General features: G+C 40.7%; 1 long non-coding RNA gene across 1 annotated transcript; it reads right to left on the bottom strand.

Moving 5' to 3' along the window:
* Positions 1 to 7,475: 7,475 nt before the first annotated feature.
* LOC122464317 lies at positions 7,476 to 16,215 on the bottom strand. The gene is made up of 2 exons (XR_006288257.1): positions 16,106 to 16,215; positions 7,476 to 9,520 (listed from the first exon to the last, which is right to left on the bottom strand). It is a non-coding gene; the product is annotated as an uncharacterized LOC122464317 (long non-coding RNA).
* Between the last annotated feature and the right edge of the window lie 6,365 nt (positions 16,216 to 22,580).

Genomic DNA, 22,580 nt, shown 5'->3' with positions numbered 1-22,580 from the left:
TGCCCAGCCCAGTGCAAGGGCACTATTTACAAACCAGCAGTTGCCAGACGCACAGTGGCCCTGTGCTGCCAGAGTGCCCCTTCCCCTCAGGGGCGGGCCCATGCTGCACCACATAACCCCCCCCCCCCCCAAGTCCCTATGGCCAGAGCCCCTCCGGACCCACTATGCCCAGTACCCCCCCATGCCCCCTGCACAAATGCACAGCGCCCCCTGCCCACAGCTCCACCACAACTGCCCAGCACCCCACACAGAACCCCCACTCCCTAGTGCCCCAACACACACATCTTCCCTGCCCCCTCACAGCCCAGCACCCCCCTCCGCCCGCCAGACTCCCCCAAAGATCCACTCCCCCACTCCCTGCCTCCTGGCTGCACTCACCAGGCCTAGGGGGAGGTGACTGTCTGCTGGGCTGAGCTGGCAGCACAGCCAGGGCTGGTCTCGGGGTGGGGAATCGCTCCAGCCCCTCTGGAGTGCCATGATCAGCGAGCCCAGGGCCTGCCCTGGCCAGGCTCCCTCAGGACCCACTTGCCTGGAGGGGCCCAGCCAAGCCCCTCCCCCCAAACCGACCAAGACTGGCCAGGCTTCTGCACCAGTCCCAGGCGGATCTGCTCCAGGTGGGGCCCCAAAGGTGGTGGGAAGCAGAGACTGCCCAGAGCCAGAGGCACACTGGGGTCCAGCCAGGGCCCAGAGAGGAGTCCTCGGCTAGCTGGCAGGCCAAAAGGAACAAGTGGTGGGCAGGGTGGGGGGAAGCCAGAGGGCTGGCGGGGTCTTGGGGCACAGTGCAAGCGGAGCAGGCCAGGGCCCCTTCTGAGCATGGGCCCAGCTCCACGGTGCCACTGTAAACCAGGGACTGGCTATAATAAACCTCTGATACAAAATTTAGCTATGGTTTAGTATTTTTAAATTACTGTGGCCTTTTGACAGTGAAGTATTAAAAACAATATGTTCCTATGCCTTTGCTGCACTCTAAGCATGCAAACTAATGGCTTGTCTGCACGGCCCGGCAATGTGCTCGAGAGGGCTCTGATTTCTAAACTGTACCAACATATGGTGTGTTAACTGGTCCATGTAGCCCCTGCTGGTGTGAACTAACATTTCCCTCGTGCGCATTACCATTGTGCTGTTTCAAACGTTTCTAGTGTACTTTCATAAAGGAGATGATTGTGCTATATAATAATTAGCTTAACCGCACATGTAGCTCGCATTGAGCTCTTTTCGGGTTCTGAGTGCCCAGCACCACTGAAAACTAGCCCAATATGAATATCTCTGACCACCACCAGCTATAGAAGGCAAAGGTGGGGTGAGGAGTAAAGGCAGGTTCTGACAGCCTCCCTTGCCCCTCCTCAGTCCCTGCAGAAGTTGTTCAAGGTGCTAGGACCAGCAGTCTTCCCCTTGCCCCAAATGGAGCAGTGGGAAGGGGGCGCATCAAAATGATATAAAAAGGACTTCTGGTCCCTGGAGCTTCTTGCCTTTCTAGCCAGCCCCTTTAACAGCTGGACCAGCACAACCCAACAAGCTCCGGACCTGATGATTTTCTCTCAAGTTTTGTACCATAACTTCAGAGTTTTCTATATACTATTTTAACATTGGTGGTTAATACCTCCCTTACTTTACTTTCAGAGTTCCTCAGCTACCCACCCTCATTCTCCTCACCTACTGTGGGTCTCCCTCTTTCTGCCTTGCCCTTCCTTCCCTTACCTCAATTTCCCCTTCTTTCTTCCCATCTCCTGCAATCTGTCCCCTCCCCTCATTTCAATTCCCCATGATTGGCATTAAAAAAAAAAACTTAACTAAAAAATGTACAATAAAAAAAAATAAAGAACCACCTGATCTATTTCAATGCATGTATGGCCACCAAAGCCATCACATGATCTTGCCATAGCAAGATACTCTCTAGCCCTGTATATGATCCTAGGGTGGAATTCATACCATTTAAACATTCCATAAAATGCCTAGCACTCTTTAGGTACTATATACCGTAAATAGCCTTATGGCAAAGTTCTACAGAATTTAATAGGAATGAAGACTATAGGATTTGTAGGATTTATTTTAGAAACCTACAGAATATCATAGATAATGATATCCCTGCTATAGAATTGTATAAGTTGGTTAAAAATTCTATAGGAAAGTTCCCTGTTAAATTCTATAGGACTTTAAGGGTCATAGCAATAAAAATAATAGTTGACCTGAAAGAATTTAGGACATTTTGAATAATGTATAGTTCAATCATCTGGGAGAAAAAGAAGAATCATCCACAAAACTGAAAGCAAACCTGATTCTTTTTTGAGGTTAGAAAAAAAAAAGCTCGGATTCCCTGGCCATTTTCCTAAACCTATATGCTGTTTAAATATGCTAGCCCTGACTTTATGTAGGTTACCCTGGTATAAATCTGAATAACTCCACTGAGGTCAAACAGATGTACCTGTGAAACCAGTGTCAGTGAGAAAAGACTCAGGCCTACCATATTTGAAGTAGTGAAATAGCGTCAGATCCAAGCAGCCTCCATGGCCCTCCTGGATGCTTTTTGCTACCTTTGATGTTGCAACAAATACAACTCAGTATGACTGGGGGACTTAGGCCATATTCTGTATCTACTGACTTTCATATTGGGGAAAATAAAGTTTAAATGTAAAAGTCATAGAGTGTAATCTTGTTTGCCTGAAATAAGGAACCTACAGTAAATATAATAAAATGAAATGTTTAATAAGACTATGAGGTAAACCCAACGCTGTTTATCTTCCTGGATTCCCAGTACTGTGGGAGTGATGAGAGGGTATAGTGAAAATGGGGTTGAAGGAAAATGGGAAATTGTGTGGTTGTCTATATAAAAATACAGTCTACCAATTGTGATGGGGTGTACCAGGTCCCCTGCTGGAGGCCCTACAGTCTGACTACATCATACCCCAGGAAGGAAAAAGTGAAGATGGATCCTCCAGGCCTTCCTAGAAAGGCTGCACAGAAGCAGCCAGTCAGGCTCAGATAAAAGGAGCTACAGAATCTGAGCAGGTCAGTTCCTGGCTGGAGCTAGAGGGGTGTGGAGGGGAGCTCTGGACAAAGAAGCTTGATGTCGCTGAAGACGGGGGGGCACTCACCTCTTCAGCCACATCTCTGGGTCCTTTAAATTCCCCTCTTCCCTCCAGCTTCCAAGAGAGTTTTGATCCGTTCTCAGGACTTGGACCACTTTGTTAGGGGCTGGTGGGGGAACCCCGGGCCGCCGACTACTTTAGTTCCCAGCTCTGGGCTCCTACAAGCAAAATTTGGTACCAGAGATGGGTTCTCTTTGGACTGGCCCCTTGATAAAACTTCTAGCCCAGCACAGAACTCCACTGAAACTCAACTTCTACTAACTGAAGGGTTACAAGGGGCCCAGCAGGCCAACAGCAACACAGGTGTTTCAGCTCAAGAGGAATGCCCTTGTCACACAAGTGCTAAATACATAAAATACATCTCCTTGAGCTGTTGATTATACTTCTGGAATGACTGTATAAACTTGATGTGTCAGGCTACCTTGCATGGTTCTCCTATGTTCCTGTGAAAACACCACTCTCATAATGTGCTGCTGAAAAGGTCTTAGATTTGAACAAGAGGGATCAATAAAAGAAGAAATATTCATAGAGTAAAATACCTGCCTTGCATTTTATCTTAATTTAGCTATTTCATTATTCTAAATTTATCTCACCCTCATGTTACCTTACTCAAGCCATTAGTGAGTAATAAAATGTTAATGTTAATTAGTTAACTCCTTGTTATGTACCATCTAGCAATTTTCTGTGAGCTGCACTCTGAAAAACATGACCCAATGTATTTCCTAATGAAAGCAGAACACTAGTAGAAAAATTGAGTTTCCAGATATCCCAAAAATTATAAGAATTTTTAAAAGCATGGTTGTTTTCTTATGAATTGATTGGCATTCATCATCTCTGAAAATATTTTTAGAACCATGTATAAAATCTGAAAAATAAGCATTATCGTTTCTTTAACAAAGAAATAACCTATAGAGAAGTATTAGTCAAAGATAACATCTTTGGCCAGATCCTGTCCTGGCACAAAGCAACAAAGCTCCATTGAATTTAATGGACTTGCCCAAGTAGAAGATCTGACCCAGTGTGTTTAAATGACAGAACTGGTAGTTAGGAGATTGGAGTTCTATATATGGCTCTTCCAGACACCTTCGATGCGTTTGCCTGGGCAAATCAGGTTACATATTTGTGTCTGAGTTTCTCATTTCTTACAAGGAGTCTTTTTAATTTTCAGATCGAAAGTGCCAGAGAAATATAAAATATTAGCAACAGACAGGATAGGGTTTTATTTTTAATAAACAATATAATCCCTTTTCAGATCACTCTGGTAGCCAATCAATCTGAGAGACACAAGGTGGGTGAGGTAATATCTATCTTCTACTGGTGAAAGAGACAAGCTTTGGAGCTCCACAGAGCTCTTCTTCAGGTGACCGCTGTGGAGCTCGAAAGCTTCTCTCTTTCACCAGCAGAAGTTGGTCTATTAAAAGATATTACCTCACCCACCTTGTCTTTCTCAGATTGATTGACTAATAAAAGCTATTACCTCACCCACTTATCTCTGTCATATCCTGGGACCAACATGGCTGCAACAACACAAATAGTCAATCAATCTGTCATCTAGAGCTGGGCTTCCTGCCATAATATACATATTAGCATGGATGCTTCCAGCTTTTGTCATTGACATTAGGCTGGCCATCCTACCCTTGTGCCATAAGTTTCATTGCAGTCTCTCCTCCTAACTTTGAGTCATGATCTGCCTGGCTTTTACCCAGGTGCACAGTAGGAGGTCATCTGAAGCCTCCCTTCCCACCTTTCACATCCTAAGGAAGGTGCAGGAATGGCAAATTTCCAGCCCTTACTTTCATGGGGAGGAGGGGAGGGACTGTCCCCTCCCTACTCCCTCTATTCTCAGTTCAACAAGATTCCTAAACCCATGCCTACCTTAAACACATGAGTAGAATGGGACTATGCACATGCTTTAAGCTTAAATACCTTGCTGAATCATGGCCTACATCTGATCATCACCCTAAGGGTGTGGTATTCTGGCTGGCAACTATGAGGTAGTAAACTGCACCACATAAAGGGATATAGCAGGAAGCGTGCATAGGTTGCATGCCCAGAAACTTTTGGAGGCATTGTGATGAACTATGTTTAATTATGGATTTTTTTTTCCCCGAGCTTGATTTCTTCAGTGATACTGAGCCTCTTCAAAGTAAATAATTTTCTATGCTCTGAAAGTCTCTCTTCACAAAATATTAGAATAAATGTCCAAGGTCATAAGTAAGAAAAAAAATCTATACAGAAACATTTGTTGTATATTTTGTTTATTATTTCTGACAGCATGGAGTAAATTTTCAGTTCAACACCTGAGGATTGATGGTAGATTCTATTCTTATTAAGAAAAGGAGTACTTGTGGCACCTTAGAGACTAACCAATTTATTTGAGCATAAGCTTTCGTGAGCTACAGCTCACTTCATCGGATGCTGTAGCTCACGAAAGCTTATGCTCAAATAAATTGGTTAGTCTCTAAGGTGCCACAAGTACTCCTTTTCTTTTTGCGAATACAGACTAACACGGCTGTTACTCTGATATCTATTCTTATTAACTTTCAAATGGTTTCATGACTAAGCTCCTGTGTACTATACAAAAACTTGGATACTGCCCTTGAGTTTCAAATTTTAGCAAAGAGCCCAGTACCGATTTTAATACTGGTATTGCAATAATGGTTAGCATTCACATTGCTAAGTACAAATGTGCATGGTGGAGTGCATTATTCTTTGAGTATTGATGTAATAATAATGGCTTATTATTTGCATTTATAATAGGGAAGAACATTTCTTGGAAATTGACTTGCAAGTCATCATCATCTCTTACTGAGCTTTTAATTAATGTAAATGCTTTTCTCTTAGATGTGTACATATACATAATGTGGTAAAGTTACAAGCTAAAAGGTATCCCTTAACTGCTAATTGAGGAGGCAGTGTTTCCTAGTGGTTACAGCACTAAATTGGGACTCAGAAGACCTAGGCTCTATTCCTCAGCCCCTAGCCTGCTGGGAGAGCTTAAACAAGTCACTTCACCTCTGTACCTCAGTTTCCCTAGCTGAGCTTTGTAAGGTTCTTTAAGATCCATTGATAAGTGTTATTTATTTTTTATTAAATTGGGCAGCTGGGATATTAGCTAGAAGAAAACAACTGACATATAGTTCCTCTACTTGTTTCCATTCAATGATATCACTGGTAGTTACAGAAAGCCACTATTACATGAACAATAGGCCTGATTCATTCCTCCATTACTACAGGTTATTTTACAGTCTGTTGTCCATTTGTAACTCTAATGATTTCAATGAAATGATATTCACATTAAATGGGCCTGATTCACCACTGCATTAACTCCCAACAATTTTGAAAGAAGTTAGTGGTTCATTTGCTACATAGTGAATATGCATCAAATCATGCAGTGGGCCTGATCCTGCTTCCACTGAAGTCAATGACCAAACTTCCATTGATTTTGGTGGTGTAGAACTGAACCTGACACATTGCTGGAATGTCATTAGAATAGAATGGAATTTAGCTGTAGGATAAATATGTCATAGCTGTCTGGGTATTTCCAGATGCTGCAACCAACAGTGCAGAGAGAGTCAGCGTTACACACACAAGCTAGTATCTAATACTACATTATGAAGGATTTAAAAAGCTGTGCAGAGAAAAAGCATCTTGAAAAAAAATGCAGGGATGGGAATCTGTATCCTCAGAACTAGTCCAGAGCTGCAAAGCAGATTTGGCATCAGAAAATGGGAGAGAAAATTGTGCATTAGTCATTTACATCTGCTGTTTAAAATGGGCTCACTGTTGCCAAACAAATGAAGCTCAGCAAGATAGATGAAAAAACAGGGAGAATAGAAGAAGTGAACAGTTACATTACGCCATGCACTGTTCAATCTAGTTAGTTCCTTCAATCCCAAACAGACTTTTAGACACACTGCAGTTGTCATAGGAGGCATTGGAGATAGAATGAAAGTTCCAGGAATAGTGCAGTGTTTGTATAATTTGGCTTAGCTGTTTGGGTTGTGTGATCGAAATATGCATCATGGTAGATTTAGCAGAATGTCAGGGACATTGATTGCATTCTTGAAAAATATGGAGGAAAAAGGTCCAGCGAGACTCTTGGAGACCCACATCACCTCCCACCTGACTGAGTTCAAATTGCAACCTTATCACTGGAGGTAATCTCAGTATCAAATATCTGAGCAAGGATTGAACATATTTAAAATCTATAAAAATGTAAATGAGTCAAGGCAAGCAAATTACTGTGATAAAGGATGATTGAAAAGTGAAAATGCCATGGTGGCAAACAACATTGCAATGAATCAGACAGCATTTATTCCATTGTTTAAAAAAAAATAAAGCAGGTTAGGAAGGTTTGTAAGCTATTAACTGTTGTAAAAAAATTGCATTGTCAAGGTAACTTAATTTAATGGAAATATCAAGTCAAAACCGTGACATTGGGATGAATTTTCTAGAACACAGGATATTTTGTGACATACAGCATTACCACACTGCTGCCACTGTGCTATAGGAATGCTATACAGCGGTACAGTCTGAAGTGTTTATCTAAAGATAAAACCTTTAAGTGCCTCAGAATGAAACCTGGTTTTGCAAGGTGCTGAGTACCTCCTAAGAGATCCAGAAAACCATCAAATCAATAGCGTTTTAAGGTCTTCAGCACATATATGGCAGTGGGCCTGAACTAAAACACCAGATCCAGGTCTTAACTTTGCAATTAAGGTCCACATCTGTATGAATCTGTTGGCATTTGGTATAGGATGATAGTGTGCCTTGAAGTAAATAGACTATGCACTGGCAGACTTGGCAACTTAGTTTTTCCAAGCAGCAATCAGGCAGAGGGGGAAAAAACCCTGACTTTACTGTTTATAAACTTTTCCTCCAGATCTCTGTTGCGCTGAAATAAATGGTCATGAAATGTAATATTGAACAATATCTGACAACTTCCCTTATTACCTATCAATACAACTTGGTGTTTATTATGCCTTTTCTAGAACTACCACTTTAGAGGTTGAACAGTTATCATAACACTAGTCACTCTGATTCTGGTATAATGTTCTAGCAATCACTTTCTGGTGATGAAGGTACTTCTGAGAAGGTTAGAGAAGATGCAGCTTGTGGTGGGTCCACTGGTTACCTAAGGGAAGCATTTCCCTCCATGATTGTGAGGTGGAGTGCTATGCTTGAATTTATACCCAAGACACATGGTGTGTTAAAATATTAATGCACAGCCCAAGTGTCTATGTACTGTCCTAATATTTATGGGAATAAGACTCCCATATTTAGTCATTTGCAATCATACGCACTTATATTTTTCAGAAGGCGGTAAAAGAGTTAGTATACTGTGAAGTTGTATCATTGCAGCAATACTCTATGTACCCACTTATTTTATTTGAATTTAGTGCTCAAGAAAGTGCCAGGTTGTCAGTCCTGGGGCTGACATCTGCTATGGAATTGATAATGCACAGACAGCAGCAGCACAACCTTTCCCCATATTGTTCAGCCTCGATGCCTCAACCCTGATCTGTGAGGACCAACTCTAGGACTGGCATTGTAGTTCACCCTCATATTTAGCACCTGGTCTCTCTGCTAAGACTACCAGCAGTGAGACTGTTCATAAATTATTGTGATCATGAACACTGATCTACTGGAACCCACAATGAGATCATTGACTTATTCCACATAGCTCACCAACCAGTCTCAGACAATAGCTGAGCCAATAAAGAAGTGAAAGTCTCTGCATCTAAATACAGACCTGTCAAGTCCATTATAGACTTTTAAAAGTTCTAGATGTAAAAACAAAACCCCTCAAGCCTTAATTTGATTCGACAACTCTATGCCTAAATCTTCTCAGTTTTACAGCAGTGTAATTCCATTGACTTAAGTGGGCTACATCCAGATTTATCCTGGTTGTACATGATGCCATAATAAGCATCATTTTCAATTAATCCTAAAATGTCCCCTTCAATTTTTTCACAGAAGTTTAATCACTTATGTTCCCATTGTCTTTTTACCCTTAGTAGAAAGTTTAGCTGTTTTTGGATGTTTCATATCTTTTGGAGCTATGGTCCTTTTTCCAATGATATTATGTTCAAAGTATAGTTTTGTTTGCTGAAACCTACTGCCATTTGAGTTTAAGCTACAGAGATAAGGATTTAGGTTTGTGAACAGAGATGTTCTCTTTTTATCCATATTTTTGAAATTGCATATGCTTTAGTGAGAACATAAGTCAATGCTATTGAGTGCATGTGGTTTGGGTGAGGGTTTACCAGAAGAGACCTGAGAGTTTCTGAATGCTTAAATAGTATTACAGTGTCAAGTTTTCAATATCAGCAAATATTGATTCACTGGAGCTGAACACTAGAGATCAGAGCTCCACACTCCACTATGAGCTGCTCTGTGGGTTCCTCTTTTCATGGGGAGGAACGACAAGCCTAAACGCCAAAAATCATTTGAAAGAACAGGTGGGAATTATAAATCCCAAATGACACTAAAACAACTATAATCTTATTCTGAACATTATTTTTTGTAGTCATTCATGAAGCAAGAACACAGTGCACTCAACAAAAATAAGATGCCCTTGTAATGGCATGCATTTCCAAGGTGCAGAGTATCTGCAGCTTCCATTCCCTTCAAAGGGATTTGTGGGCAATCAAATCTTTTGAAAAGCAGCCCACTAATTGCCTAGGTCATTCAAGATTCTCAGACTGAAAAAACTTCCCCCAAAAGGCATTTTAAAGTTCTCTCCACATAGCCACTCATGGCTTTAAATTTAAGACAGTTGTGGATTCTCAACACCACCAACTTTGCTTTGTGCCCCACAGAACAGAGTGAATTTACAATGGGTGCAGATTGTCCTTGGTGAACTTGCCTATGCAACTGACTGACATCTGCCCCTCTCCACTGCACCTGGGCAGAGCCTGGGCAGGCTAGGGAATCAAGCCTGAAAGCAAATTTGTTACCAATTGAATTTGGGGGAGGGAATTTCATAGGTCATATATTATTTATATCAGGGATTGTAATTGTCCTTGTTTGTTGTTTGGGAAACAGTTACCGCCAAATTCAACATAATGAGCACCTCCAACTCCTATTGAGGTCAATGCATGTTTTGCCTGAATAAGAGCATCAGGATTGGGCTTCAGGGTCTGAACTGACAATCATAAAAATCTAGTATTGGAAAGTGCTCCCCAAAGTCAAACACAGCTTCTGCTTGAAGCAACGGAAACACAAGTTCCAAACAGACATGGAAAGGAGATAAGTGTGGGAATAGGAAAAATCTTTACGATTCTGACTTTGTGCTCCAACTAAATCTCGTTGAAAACAAGAATGTTTCAGGATTACAAATTTATCAAAAGGTCATTGACTCCCCCCCCCCCCCCCCCCAAAATGTATATAATATATATTTCCATTCAAACTCCACTGGTTTTCCTGGAGTTATAGCAGGTATGTATTTGGCTACTAAGGGTAAAATACCCCACAAAGTAGTGTAAATATTCAGGGCTGGGTCAGGATAATTAATAGTTTGCCCTGTGTGCTAGAGTCCAAAGTGTCCAAAAATTTTTTAGGCATTTTATGGTTTGTTTTGTAACTTAGATCAAACTTTTAAAGAACAATGTTGGCCTAACTGCTTCTATTGAAGTTGATGATAAAACTGACTTCAGTGGAATGGAAGTTAAACCAACCCAGAGCACTTCTGAAAATCCCACTGTAGATGCCTAGAACCTAAAGACAGGCTCCTAGGCCCAGGTTCTTAAAGGAATTTAGGTGCCTAACTTCTACTGAAAATCAATAGAGGTTAAGAGTCTAAATACCTTTGAAGATGTGGTCCTTAAATCCTCTGAGTGGCAGCTTTGTCACCTTTTGGGGTTAATGATACTGACCTCCTATGTGAAGCATGTTGAGACACTGATGAAAAGCATGATATAAGAGCTAGGTATTTTATTAAAATCAGTGATTTTTAGGCCTTTAAGCATCTAAAAGCCTAAATTTAGAGACCCATTTTAAAACCATCTTATAATATTTAAAGGCATGCTAAAATATGGCTTAGGTGCTTAACTCCCTAGTTACCTAGAGATAGTCAAACAATTTCTAAATAACGGTTACAAATGTTGATTTTTTTCTTTCATTTGACAATTTGATATTTAAAATTATAATTTAGTTTTCAGACCAAGGCCTAGAGATCTCAGGCCTTTGGCCTATTAGGCAATTGTTCTAGAGTACTAAAAAGCAGCTAATAGAGCTTCAGGCTCATCCTATTAGGCACAACCAAATGAAAGCAGACAGCCTATGTTTAAGAAAGGGTCTATCTCTATGCTGGGTCTCAGAGCAGACTATAACGGTGTGAACTGCAGCATGCACCAAAGTGTTGCTCTAACTGGACACTGCTGGTGCAAACTGAGAGGTACCAAATGGCATTAAGATAGTCCTGGTTATAATAGTTGGAGTCTACCATATTGTAGTCTGCACTGCAGCAAAGTGTAGACAAATCCATAGATGTAACTTTTCCAGAGCAAAGAAGATGCTTGTTCATCAGTGCTGCATGTTTGCTCTAGTAAATGTTGGTAATGAAACCTAACTATATAGAAAAAGTCTAGTGCCATCTTTAAGTTAAATAGGTGACAGTCTTGATAGAAGGATAAAATATAAAACTAGACTGTACACTTATGGCTCAATCGTAGCTTTGCCACAAGCTCAGCATAAGGGGCAGTGCATTCCTATCCTGCCCCAGGAGCAGGGAGACAGACTCAGAGAAGGTTCCTCAAAATCTCCTAAGAGAGTGAACTGTGCTGGGTCTACCCTCCATTACTCCAGCTGATGGGTTGAGGGAGAGGGTGGAGTGTTGTCACTGTCTGGGCCTCTCCTTCAATGCTGTTACCTGTAATGCAGGTAGCTTGTGTGGGAGTGGTAAGGGGTACAGTGTGCCCTTTTACTCATCTCCACCACTGAACTAGCCAGGCCACAATTTAGCCCAAACATAACTTGGTTATCATGGAGATGTTCAGATTTTTATATGAAAAAATATTTTTCATTTCATTTTGATGGAAAATTGAAACTTTCAAATGATACACATTTTTTCCACACTTCAAAAGCCATTTTTCATAAAAAATGTCCAAAAAGTCAGTTGTCCTCAATGTGGATTTAGAACATAACATGACCATTGTGATGCTACACTCCATAAAGATAGTTATGATTTGATTATAGCATAACTTATGTTTTGTGCAAGATAAGATGTGAGATATCATTGGAAAGGTTATGGTTTGCTGAATACAATTATCCTATTTGGATGCATGTATCATTTTTGTATCTGAAGTTAGGAATATTGACTATACATCTGTACTACGAAAATGTTTGCACCTAGGGAATGCCCACCAGACAGGATGCAATCAGTCTGGATGGGCCATTAGAGAGAACAATAGGTCTTGGAAGATGTTTATCACCTTCCTGGAAAGCCTTCCTCTGGACACTACAAATAAACGTTGACTCATGGCTGCTTTGACACTGCAGGGTCATGTAATCATGTCACCTGGTACTTGACTCCATGATAGAATACCAGTATTTTTCCCACTGGGTCGGGGGGGACCACAGTGGAAAACAAAGGATTCCTGCCAAATGAAAAGCCTATTTAAGGCTGGGGAGGAACAATCAGGGTTGTTCTTCACTGAATCCCCACCCAAGGTGACTGCTGTGAACATAAGAAACAAAGACCAAGGTGGAGGGAAAAGGACTGAGCTCAGGCTGGGAAGGTGTCTGGCCTGTGAAAAATGCCTGGAGTTTTAAGCTGAAAGCAAGAGCAGCTTGTCTTCAAGAAACTCTGCAATCTGCCTAAAACAGTTAGGGGGGAGAAATTACTATTCTTTAGTATCTTAAGCTTAGTTTGTGTGTTTCATTTGATAGCCTGCTTTGATGTGTTTGCTAACCCTTATAATCACTTAATCTATCATTTGTAGTTAATAAACTTGTTTTTGTTTTCTCTAAACCCAGTTTGTGGAATTCATAACTCGGGGGGCAAAAGCTGTGCATATCTTCCTTCACACTGAGGGAGGGAAAGAATTTTATGAGTTTACATGGTACAGTTCTCTGTGCAGCGCAAGACAATACAATTTTGGGTTTACAGTCCAGAGGGGGTGTGCACTTGAGTGTTGGGTAGTTCCCTAGTTGAGCTTTTCCTATGTGGAGCTGATCTCACATATCTGATCTCACATATATGTGGAGCTGATCTTACACAGGTAGGGACACACCCAGCTGCAGAGTGTGCTGCAGGAGGCATGAAGGCCTGGCTCAGCAGGACAGTGTAAGGGAGCTCAGGCTGGTGGAACAGGTAAGTTCAGTGGTATCCCAGTTCCAAGTGGAATCCCGAGGGGAACCCACCACAGCCACACCGGTCATTACTAACACTGCTTTGCCTGCTATTAAAAAGGTGGATTTGCAAGCAAACCAATACAGCGCTAGCCATGGCTAAAGTCTTGGTAGAACATGTGTTTTCTTGCTGGGGATTACTGGTGCAGGTGGAATCAGACAGGGGTCCTTCTTCACTGAAGATAGTTTTTTAAATCCTATATGGCTCTGTTCAGAGTCAAACATCACATCCCATACCATCCTCAGTCACCTGGGCCATTACCATTAAAACTGTACCATTAAAATAACGTTGAGGAAACTAATGGAACCAAATGGGGAAAACTGGGATGCATTGATGCCAGCGAGTCTCATGGCTTTGCAAGTAGCCTCTACTGGTTATTCCCAATTTAAAGCTATGACTGGAAGGAAAACGAGGCATTCTGAACACTTAATGTGGCAAGGAAGTCCAACATAAATTGAGGGAGTAAAAATGGACACTTACCTGCAATTACTGCAGGATCACCTACATCAGGTGCATCTGCAAGAAGCAGGCAGACTGGGGAAAGCCAGGAAAAAGGCTAAGCCTATTTTGTTAAGGGTTAGAGGGAACACATGGGACATAGGCATATGGACAGTTGCTAAACCACCACATAACCTATGTCATAAAAGAATGGTCCCTACCATATTCATAAATTGAATTTCTCTTTATATAAGATTCAGACATACAAAGGAAAGAAGCGGAGAGATTGAGTGTATTTTTTTTTGTTGCAAGTACACAAACCAGAGTGTGTCAATGGAATTATGGAGGAACCAGCCACAGTACAAAATGCGGCAACAGATGGCACTCCTGCTCTTCCTGATGAATAGTCTTAGTGTATGGACTAATTCGTAGCCTCCAGCTTCAGAAACTGAACCACAACTGGAGGAAGCAGAAAAAAAATGTACTCTGCAAGTCAGAACAGTGGTTTTGGACTTTTTGCAGATTTTCAGTTAAAGGAGTATCTTCATAGACTATTATTTCCATAGTTTGGAGAAGACAATGGTCTCTTGCAGCATCAAGATCAGAATGACTATATTAAGATGGGGTACTTGATAAGATACACCAAACCTAAGGGACATTTAATAACCAAAATTTCCTTTATAACTTGGAGTAATGGACCATTTTGGTTACACATCATGCTTCCTAGGGTAAAATTGGGATTTGATAGATTTGACAAATTTGTGCTGCAGAGATATGCACAATACACTATGGATTTCTGAAAAAGACACATTACAATATGCCCAATGGCCTGTGATGGGTCGCTAACTAGGGTGGGATCTGAGTTACTACAGAGATTTCTTTCCTGGGTGTCTGGCTGGTGAGTCTTGCCCACATGCTCAGGGTTTAGCTGATCACCATATTTGGGGTTGGGAAGGAATTTTCCTCCAGGGCAGATTGGCAGAGTCCCTGGGGTTTTTTTGCCTTCTTCTGTAGCATGGGGCCTGGGTCACTTGCTGGAGGATTCTCTGCACCTTGAAGTCTTTAAACCACGATTTGAGGACTTCAATAGCTCAGACATAGGTCAGGGGTTTGTTACAGGAGTGGGTGGGTGAGATCCTGTGGCCTGAGTTGTGCAGGAGGTCAGGCTAGACAATCATAATGGTCTCTTCTGACCTTAAAGTCTATGATTTGGAAACCTGGGAGGGGGGTGGGGGAGAGCAGGGGGGAAGAATCACTCCCTTTACCAGTGTTCACTACCATAGGTCAAAAGGTGGGTGATACTTCCAAACTAATTAGAAGAATTTGTGAAAGCCTTAGTTTCCATTACAAAATAATGGAAGTAACAGAACTGCCTTTTGCAGACTGGAAAAGAATTTTCCTTCTTTTCAATGACTAAGGGGAAAGGTTGCAAAATGTGTCAGGGGAAAGGGCAAAAGTTCTGACTAATGATATTTCCTGTGGTACTTGGGAGAATCAAAAGCAATGTGTAAATTCAGTTAAAGGTGGAATGCTCTTTTAAATCAATTAGAGATTGAGAGAAGGAAATCATAAGGCTGATATTCAAACTAGGCATCCAGACCTTGTCAAAATAAATATTCAATTTTGGATAAAGGTCAAGTTACCTTTAGTTGAATATGATTATAACTAACTGAATCAATGTCCTCAAATGGACACAGGTTCAAATAGTGGACTTATCTACACTTCAATCCCTGGAATGTTGACTAATAAGGTTCCGTTTATGCATTTTCTGGTGGCTTTAAAGTTTCTTAGCTGGAATATAAGAGAATTTTCCTACTGCAAGAATACCAAAGTAGCCGCATTCATTTCAGTACTCCTTGTGGATAAGATAATACTTATCAGCAACAAGTTCAAGATATGGCTAATTTAGGACTTTACCACATTCATAATCTCTAGTCCCCTAGAAAATGATACGAATTAAACACTTTGGGAATAAAAAGATCTATTTTAGTATTGTTCAGTACAGGAATGTCTGTTTGGAAATAAACATGTTAATTATGTGTTGCAACAAGAAGCCAATGAAGTAGTTAATCCAGTTTTCCGGAGTAAAGTTGAAAAGATTTTCAATTTTTATATGCATGCAATTGCTACATTGTGTAATGAAACCCAGATTAAAATTAATGATTTAATATTAGTTAAAGCAAACAGGCATTGCCATATAGCTGTACATTGCATTTACACGTACCTGCAAAGATGAAATGGTGCATCCAAGAATGATGAATCCCTGGATGAGAAGAATGGGTATATAATCCTCTCCGATGGTATCTTGATGACGAATGAGCATGCTGATCTAAAATTAGAATATGACCCTTCTTATAGTCTATTATAACACCACTTAATTAAGCCTACCCTATCTATATTTTTGCTGCCATAATTATATAGGTTCTACTTTCTTATTGACTATTTAACATTAAAATGTCATCTTAATTAATATCTGTGTAATTGTTCCAATAATCAAGTGAGATAGCTTTCTTCCAAAACATTCACAATTTGTCTAAAACAGTGGTTCTCAACCAGGGGTATGGATACCCCTGGGGGTAAGCAGAAGTCTTTTGGGGGTACATCAACTAAATCAATGTTGATCAACATGGGGTCGTGATCCCCCTTGGGATGGGTTTGGGGGTGGTTGCAAATGAAGGGCTGGCATTATGGGGTGGCAAGCAAGGCAATTGTCTGGTGGCCCACACCACAGGGGGCCATGTGAAACTAAGTTACATGCCTCAGTCCTGGGTGGCGGGGCTCAGGCTTCAGACTCTTGAAAGGGGTACAGTAGTCTGGAAAAGTGGAGAACCTCTGTCTTAGCAGGGAAATCAGTTTTCTGATAAACTCTACCAATGACCCATGTGGGTCTCAATATGATTGCACATAATGGAATTCTTGTTTTCTAGTTTGCTCTCTTTTTAATCTAGGAAGTCAGATTAAAAAACCAAAACAACCATGTTGAAAGAATGATACGGTTGTAAAGTCAAGCACTCAAAGATAATACCATAGTTATGGTTGCCTATGTCCTCTTATACATGTTCAATATGATTTATGATGTGATCACATCTTTTCCATGGGACCCTTGCCCCATTCTGTGCACACTGACTGGTTAGCTACTCAATATTTCAGGGAATAGGGTAACTATTCAAGGAGCGATTTCTAAATACTTAAGATTTTTGTTGATTTGTTTGCATCAAGTCCATGGTGAAAACACTCCAACTACATGACACACAGAAGAAGCTCCATTGATGTTGCTGTCATCCGATGTTTCATTCAAGGAAAAAAGTATGGTACAAGTATTTACCAGAAAGATTTTGTGAGTATTTTATTTGAATGTATCACATGGAAAAACAAAAAAATGCCAGAAAGAGATAGTCTTGCTCTATGGCACTGGGTACATGATCAGACAATTCTTAATTTTATTTTATTCTCTATCTACAGGTGCTTTAGGCCTGATTTTCCAATACATTATACAAGTTTTGTGCTGGTGCAGTTCTACTGATTTCATTCAAATGACATGTAACTGGTGTGTGAGAGTGTATGTGCGCATGTACATATTGAAAATAGAGAGTGGAATAAGTCAATTAAATGATGCTGATTTACACCAGCTGAGGATTTGACCAATAAATTAAGAGTCCGATAAGGAATGTGTAGGTTATCCCAATTACAGGGTGTCTACAGTCCAATCAGGAGGTGTGATTGCAGCTCGAGTACATACCTAGGGTCCTGGGTGAGGGTGGGGATGAAGAGTAGGGGGCTAGCCCATATGTATGTCCATATTGCCAGTTTCATGACTATGGTTTCCCAAACTAGCTTAGGTCTAGCCAATTACACTGAAGACATACCTATAATTCTGGACTGTCTTGATGGAAACTCACCTAGCTTAAATTAAGCACACTGAACCCACACTAATTTTTAAAGGGCTTGATCCTAATGCCCTCCATCGCTGGAATTCCCATTTACTTCAGTTTCAGTTTTTGTTCACAAAAGGTTGAGCGCCTTGAATTTTACCCAGAGGAAATTCAGCATGCTTTTGAAAACTTACATAAATGTTTCAGTTTTGCCCTGGGAACTTCCTAAAAGAATAGCAGCATTTCACTTGCTAGCTCTAATAAGCTTGTGAGTTTCAGCTCATTTCCTTACTCTCCCTGTCTTAGTCAGAGTATACATTTACCATATGTGCTTGCAAAGCTTTCTGCCTTTGTAACTCTCCCTTTGCTAAAGCCCATATGAGGCTCTGAAGAACATTATGCTCAAAAATAAATGCAGATTGGATATCAGTATTCGAAATATTGTGCTGCCACTTGGCTTTATCCATTCTGCAATTTGATCTAAATATTGTACTTAGGTTACTGTGGCTAAGATTAATGAGCAAATTATTTTCACACAAGACCATTGATTTTCTTCATTAAATTACAAGATATTAAGAACAAACAAGCAGTTATTGTTCTGTGTACTCATATCTGTGTTCTTTAGCTAAACAGGAAATTTCAAAGTAACTACATGTACTCTTTGTATTGTTGCGGGAGCAGCAGAACAAATGATGTAAAGGACAATTGTACCTAGCATGATATCACATCAAAATAATTATGTAAGCTGTGTATGTCATGTCAGGCAGGGGTTTTATTAAACAGGTAATGTTTCAAGGAGGGGAAAAATCCTTATAATAGATTCATAGACTCCAAGGCCAGAAGGGACCATTGTGATCATTTAGTCTGTCCACCTGGTAACAGCCCCTAGAACTTCCTACTGGTGACTCTGGAATCTTACTCCCTGTCTCTTCAGGGTGAGGGGTCTTGGGAGTAAGAAAGAAGGCCAGATTTAGAGATTTGAAGTTGATGTTGGTCAGACTCTTTAAGCTCAGTTAGACTTCATGGCCTTGATTCTGATCTCACAAGAATGTAATCAGGAGTAACCCCGTCTAATTCAAGGGAGTTACACTTATGTAAAAAAAGTGGTGGAGGTCAGAAGAATTAGTCCCCTTTACATCAATGTGTAAGTTGTACAGCATACTGAGGAGCTGGAAGAAGGTGGGTATACACCAGCAAGGGATTCCCCACAAAGGGGGAGGAGAAGCCCCAGATAGCTGGTCAAGCTGGCATCCCAGCCTCTATTACTGGACTGACAAACGGGCCATAACAGGGTCAAGGGTCTGTCTGGCTCACTTTGCACAGATGTAAAAGACCACACTGAATGCAATGCAATAGCGACTCCAGCCCTCATAACTGTAAAACCAGTTCAAATGAGATCAGAATGAAATCCATGAGGAAACAGACGAGAGCAGTGAGACAGTTTGGATGGTTTTGAGTAAACTATTCAGTCCATGATGAAACGGAGAATGGAGCCAACCTGAAACTGGTTCGGGTTCAAACACCTTCTGATTCTTTCTATGAACCTGGTCTGATATTTGAGTTTTTGGTGAAACCCCAAACCAAGTGAGTGTCAGTAACTTCTTGGTTTTTTATTTTTCAAAATTTTGCATGGTTCTAATTAATAACCTTATCCCTTAACAATTTCTCAAATGGCTCGTTTCTGCAACTTGTTTTTATTTTATTACTACTTTGTATTTCAGTAGTGTCAAGAGGCGGTGACTGAGACTGGGACCCCATTGTGCTAAGTGCTACACTAACAAAGAGACCGTCCCTGCTCTGGAGAGTTTATGGCTATCTAAACAGCAAAGACAGATGCGCAATGGGAAGGAAAATGACTTGCCCAGAGTCAGTGAGAAGGACAGTGGTAATGGCAGAATTAAAACAAATATTTCCTGAGCCCTACTCAATGACCTTTTCCCTAGACCACATTCAAACTGTAGAGTGATACGACCACTCAATCATGTGAGCAAAACAAAAACCAAAAACCCAAAGAAACTAATCAAATTACTCTAAAATGTTTTCCTCTGACATTCTCTATTCTATTTTTCTAAAAACATTCCATCCAAGTGGAAATTGAAGGTATTCATCTTGGAGACATTCCTTTGTGATTGGGCCAGTGCCTGAAAACCCAAAACATACAAAAAAGAGGCAAGAAAATTCTTCTAGCCTGTCAAATACATGCTCTGAAATAAATCAGGGAAAGTGAGGGGGTAGGAAACAATGCCCAGTATTCCTTTAATAAAACAGAAGTGTCTGTAGACAGTAATGACTAGTCATTTTAACTAATGGGATTTAACTTTTTCTGTAACAATATGAAATTCCTAGCAGACACTTTCAGACAGCCAACTGTTTTCTCCGGAACTCTTCCGAAGGAACACCTCCTGGGGAACAGCCATGAGGCTGAAGAAGTCCTGTTGTAGACAGCCACAATAAAGCTGAAGTTTGTTAATTAACCTTGTGTCAGAATGAGATCTTATATGGCAAATGATCCAGACACTGAGCATAACACCCAGTAGCAGTGGTAATCAAATCCTAGATAGCAGAAGAGACCATTCACAGCTGCACTGGAGAGAGCACAATACTTCTGTGTGTGCAAGGCGGATAACAGAAAATGGAGGGGTTGAAGCCGCAGAGACATTAAACTTGCATGCTAAGAATTCAGTTCAGGCATGGAAGAGTTGGAAAGAGGAATTTAACCTTTATGTAGATCTTGCTATAGCAGATAAAGAGAATGTTGTGAAAATAAAACTGTTTTATTACCTGATTGGAGAAAGAAGGAGAGACATGAGGCTCTGTGGGGAAATTCCCCAAGCTCAATGCACATTAGAAGCAATAGTGGGCTTTTTTGCTACTCCCTGTATCCACAGGAAGAACAAAACAGTGTAAAGATAATTTCTTTACTCAGTATCAAGCAGTGGGAGTCTAAAAGTACTAGCAACCAGTGGCAATTTTGGAAATATTAAGGATTCATTGATAAAAGACTGGATAGCATGCAGGTTGCTGGGGGATGCTGACTTTACTTTTGTAAAATGCTTGGAGATATATGTAAGGCTGCAGAGTTACTGAAAGAGAACATTAGGGTTCTGGAAGGGCAGTTAGCAGAAACTATCCATGCAATACATGAGAGAAAACAAAATCAGATTCAACATCAACAGATAACGGTTCAGACACATGCAAATACTTGTGGAACATGTAAGACTGAAAGACAAGTGTCTAGGTTATGGAAAAAATGCCATCTCTGTGGTAAATTTAGTCATTTTGCAACCAAGTGTTTGTCCAGAGAGAAGAAAGACATCACAAGAACACACAGTAACTGAAGAGAGCAACAGTGAGTATGAGGACATTATGTGGGTGACCAAAATAGTAAATGAAGTGCAGGGAGACCCTACTAAGCATCAAAACCAATTGTATGGAGATATGTTTCTTAAGAACAAGGAGTCTGGTGGCACCTTAAAAACGAACAGATATGGGCATAAGTTTAAAAAAGTGGTATGATTTCAATCAGATTATGACACAAATTGTAACATCATGCTGATTAGGATGGTGAATCCAGACATACAAGTGGAAGAGACTAACCAGCTGTTGAAAATATACAATTGTACCACATTAAAGCCTGTGGGGAAATGTAAAATCAAAAGAAGAAATCCAAGGAAGAAATAGAAATACAGACTTTGTGGCCAGAAATAAGACAGTAATACCATTTCTGGGCAGCAGGGCCACGCAAGCCATGAATGTAATAAAAGTACAGCCCAGAACATAATGAAAGTGGATAGCAGGGTGACTGAAGATACCTTGTCTGATATTACCTGGGACTGGGAGATGATACACAGGGAGTCTACAGATGTGTTTCAGGGAGATAGATGAACGATTTTTATAAAATAGAGATTCATACCAGTATGAAGCCAGTTAAATTGCCAAAAAGAAAAGTACCTGTTGCATTATTACAGCCACTGAAAGAAACTGCAGTTCTTACAGAATCGTGGAATTATATACCCTACCGAGAAGAGCACAGTCAGGCTAAGCAGCCGTGTGGTGGTAAGAAAGCCATAGATGCATTGAATATGCATAGACTCCAAATCTTTAAACAAAGCTTTGAAACAGAACCAATATTCCTCTATCTACAATTGATGATCTATTACCAAATCTGTCTAAAGTGAGACTTTTTACAGTATACCATGTGAAAAATGCATTCTGGCACATCAAACTGGATGATGTATCCAGTTAGTTGGCTACCTTCACAAATCCATTTGGGAGATACTGAAGCTTAAGGAAGCCAATAGGAATCAGTCCAGCACCAGAGGTATTCCACAGCAGATCGTCGCAGGCATTGGAGTGCCTGATGGGAATCTGGAAAATGTGCTGATAATGGGAGAAAGTGACAATCCAGAACAAGCATAACAAGATCATGACTACAAATTACTATTTTACTTATTTAACAGATATGCAGAGAAAAGAATATTGAATCGAATTTAGACAAGCTCAGGCTGAGAGTAGCTGAGGTACCATACACTGGATATTTGTTGATCTCCAAAGTTCTGAATGTAGATCCCAAGAAAGTGAGGGCAATTAGAGAAATGCCAAGACCCAGAAATGTTAAAGGAGTCTAATGATTCCTAGGAATGGTCAACTATTTCACAAAGGCTTCCAACCATCTGTCTGAGAGCTGCAAGATCCAGAGACATCTGACACATTGAGACAGCTTATGGGCATGGACAGACCAACACAAGCTGGCATTCCAGAAAGTAAAAGATCATTGGGAAAGCTCCCATGCTGAAATATTTTATTACAACCCTTTGGAAGTCCTGA

Source organism: Chelonia mydas, chromosome 2 (genome assembly GCF_015237465.2).
Source record: "Chelonia mydas isolate rCheMyd1 chromosome 2, rCheMyd1.pri.v2, whole genome shotgun sequence".
In the NCBI taxonomy this organism is placed as follows: domain Eukaryota; kingdom Metazoa; phylum Chordata; order Testudines; family Cheloniidae; genus Chelonia; species Chelonia mydas.
Note: the sequence above shows the minus strand (reverse complement) of the source record. Positions and strands in the feature narration are given on the sequence as shown.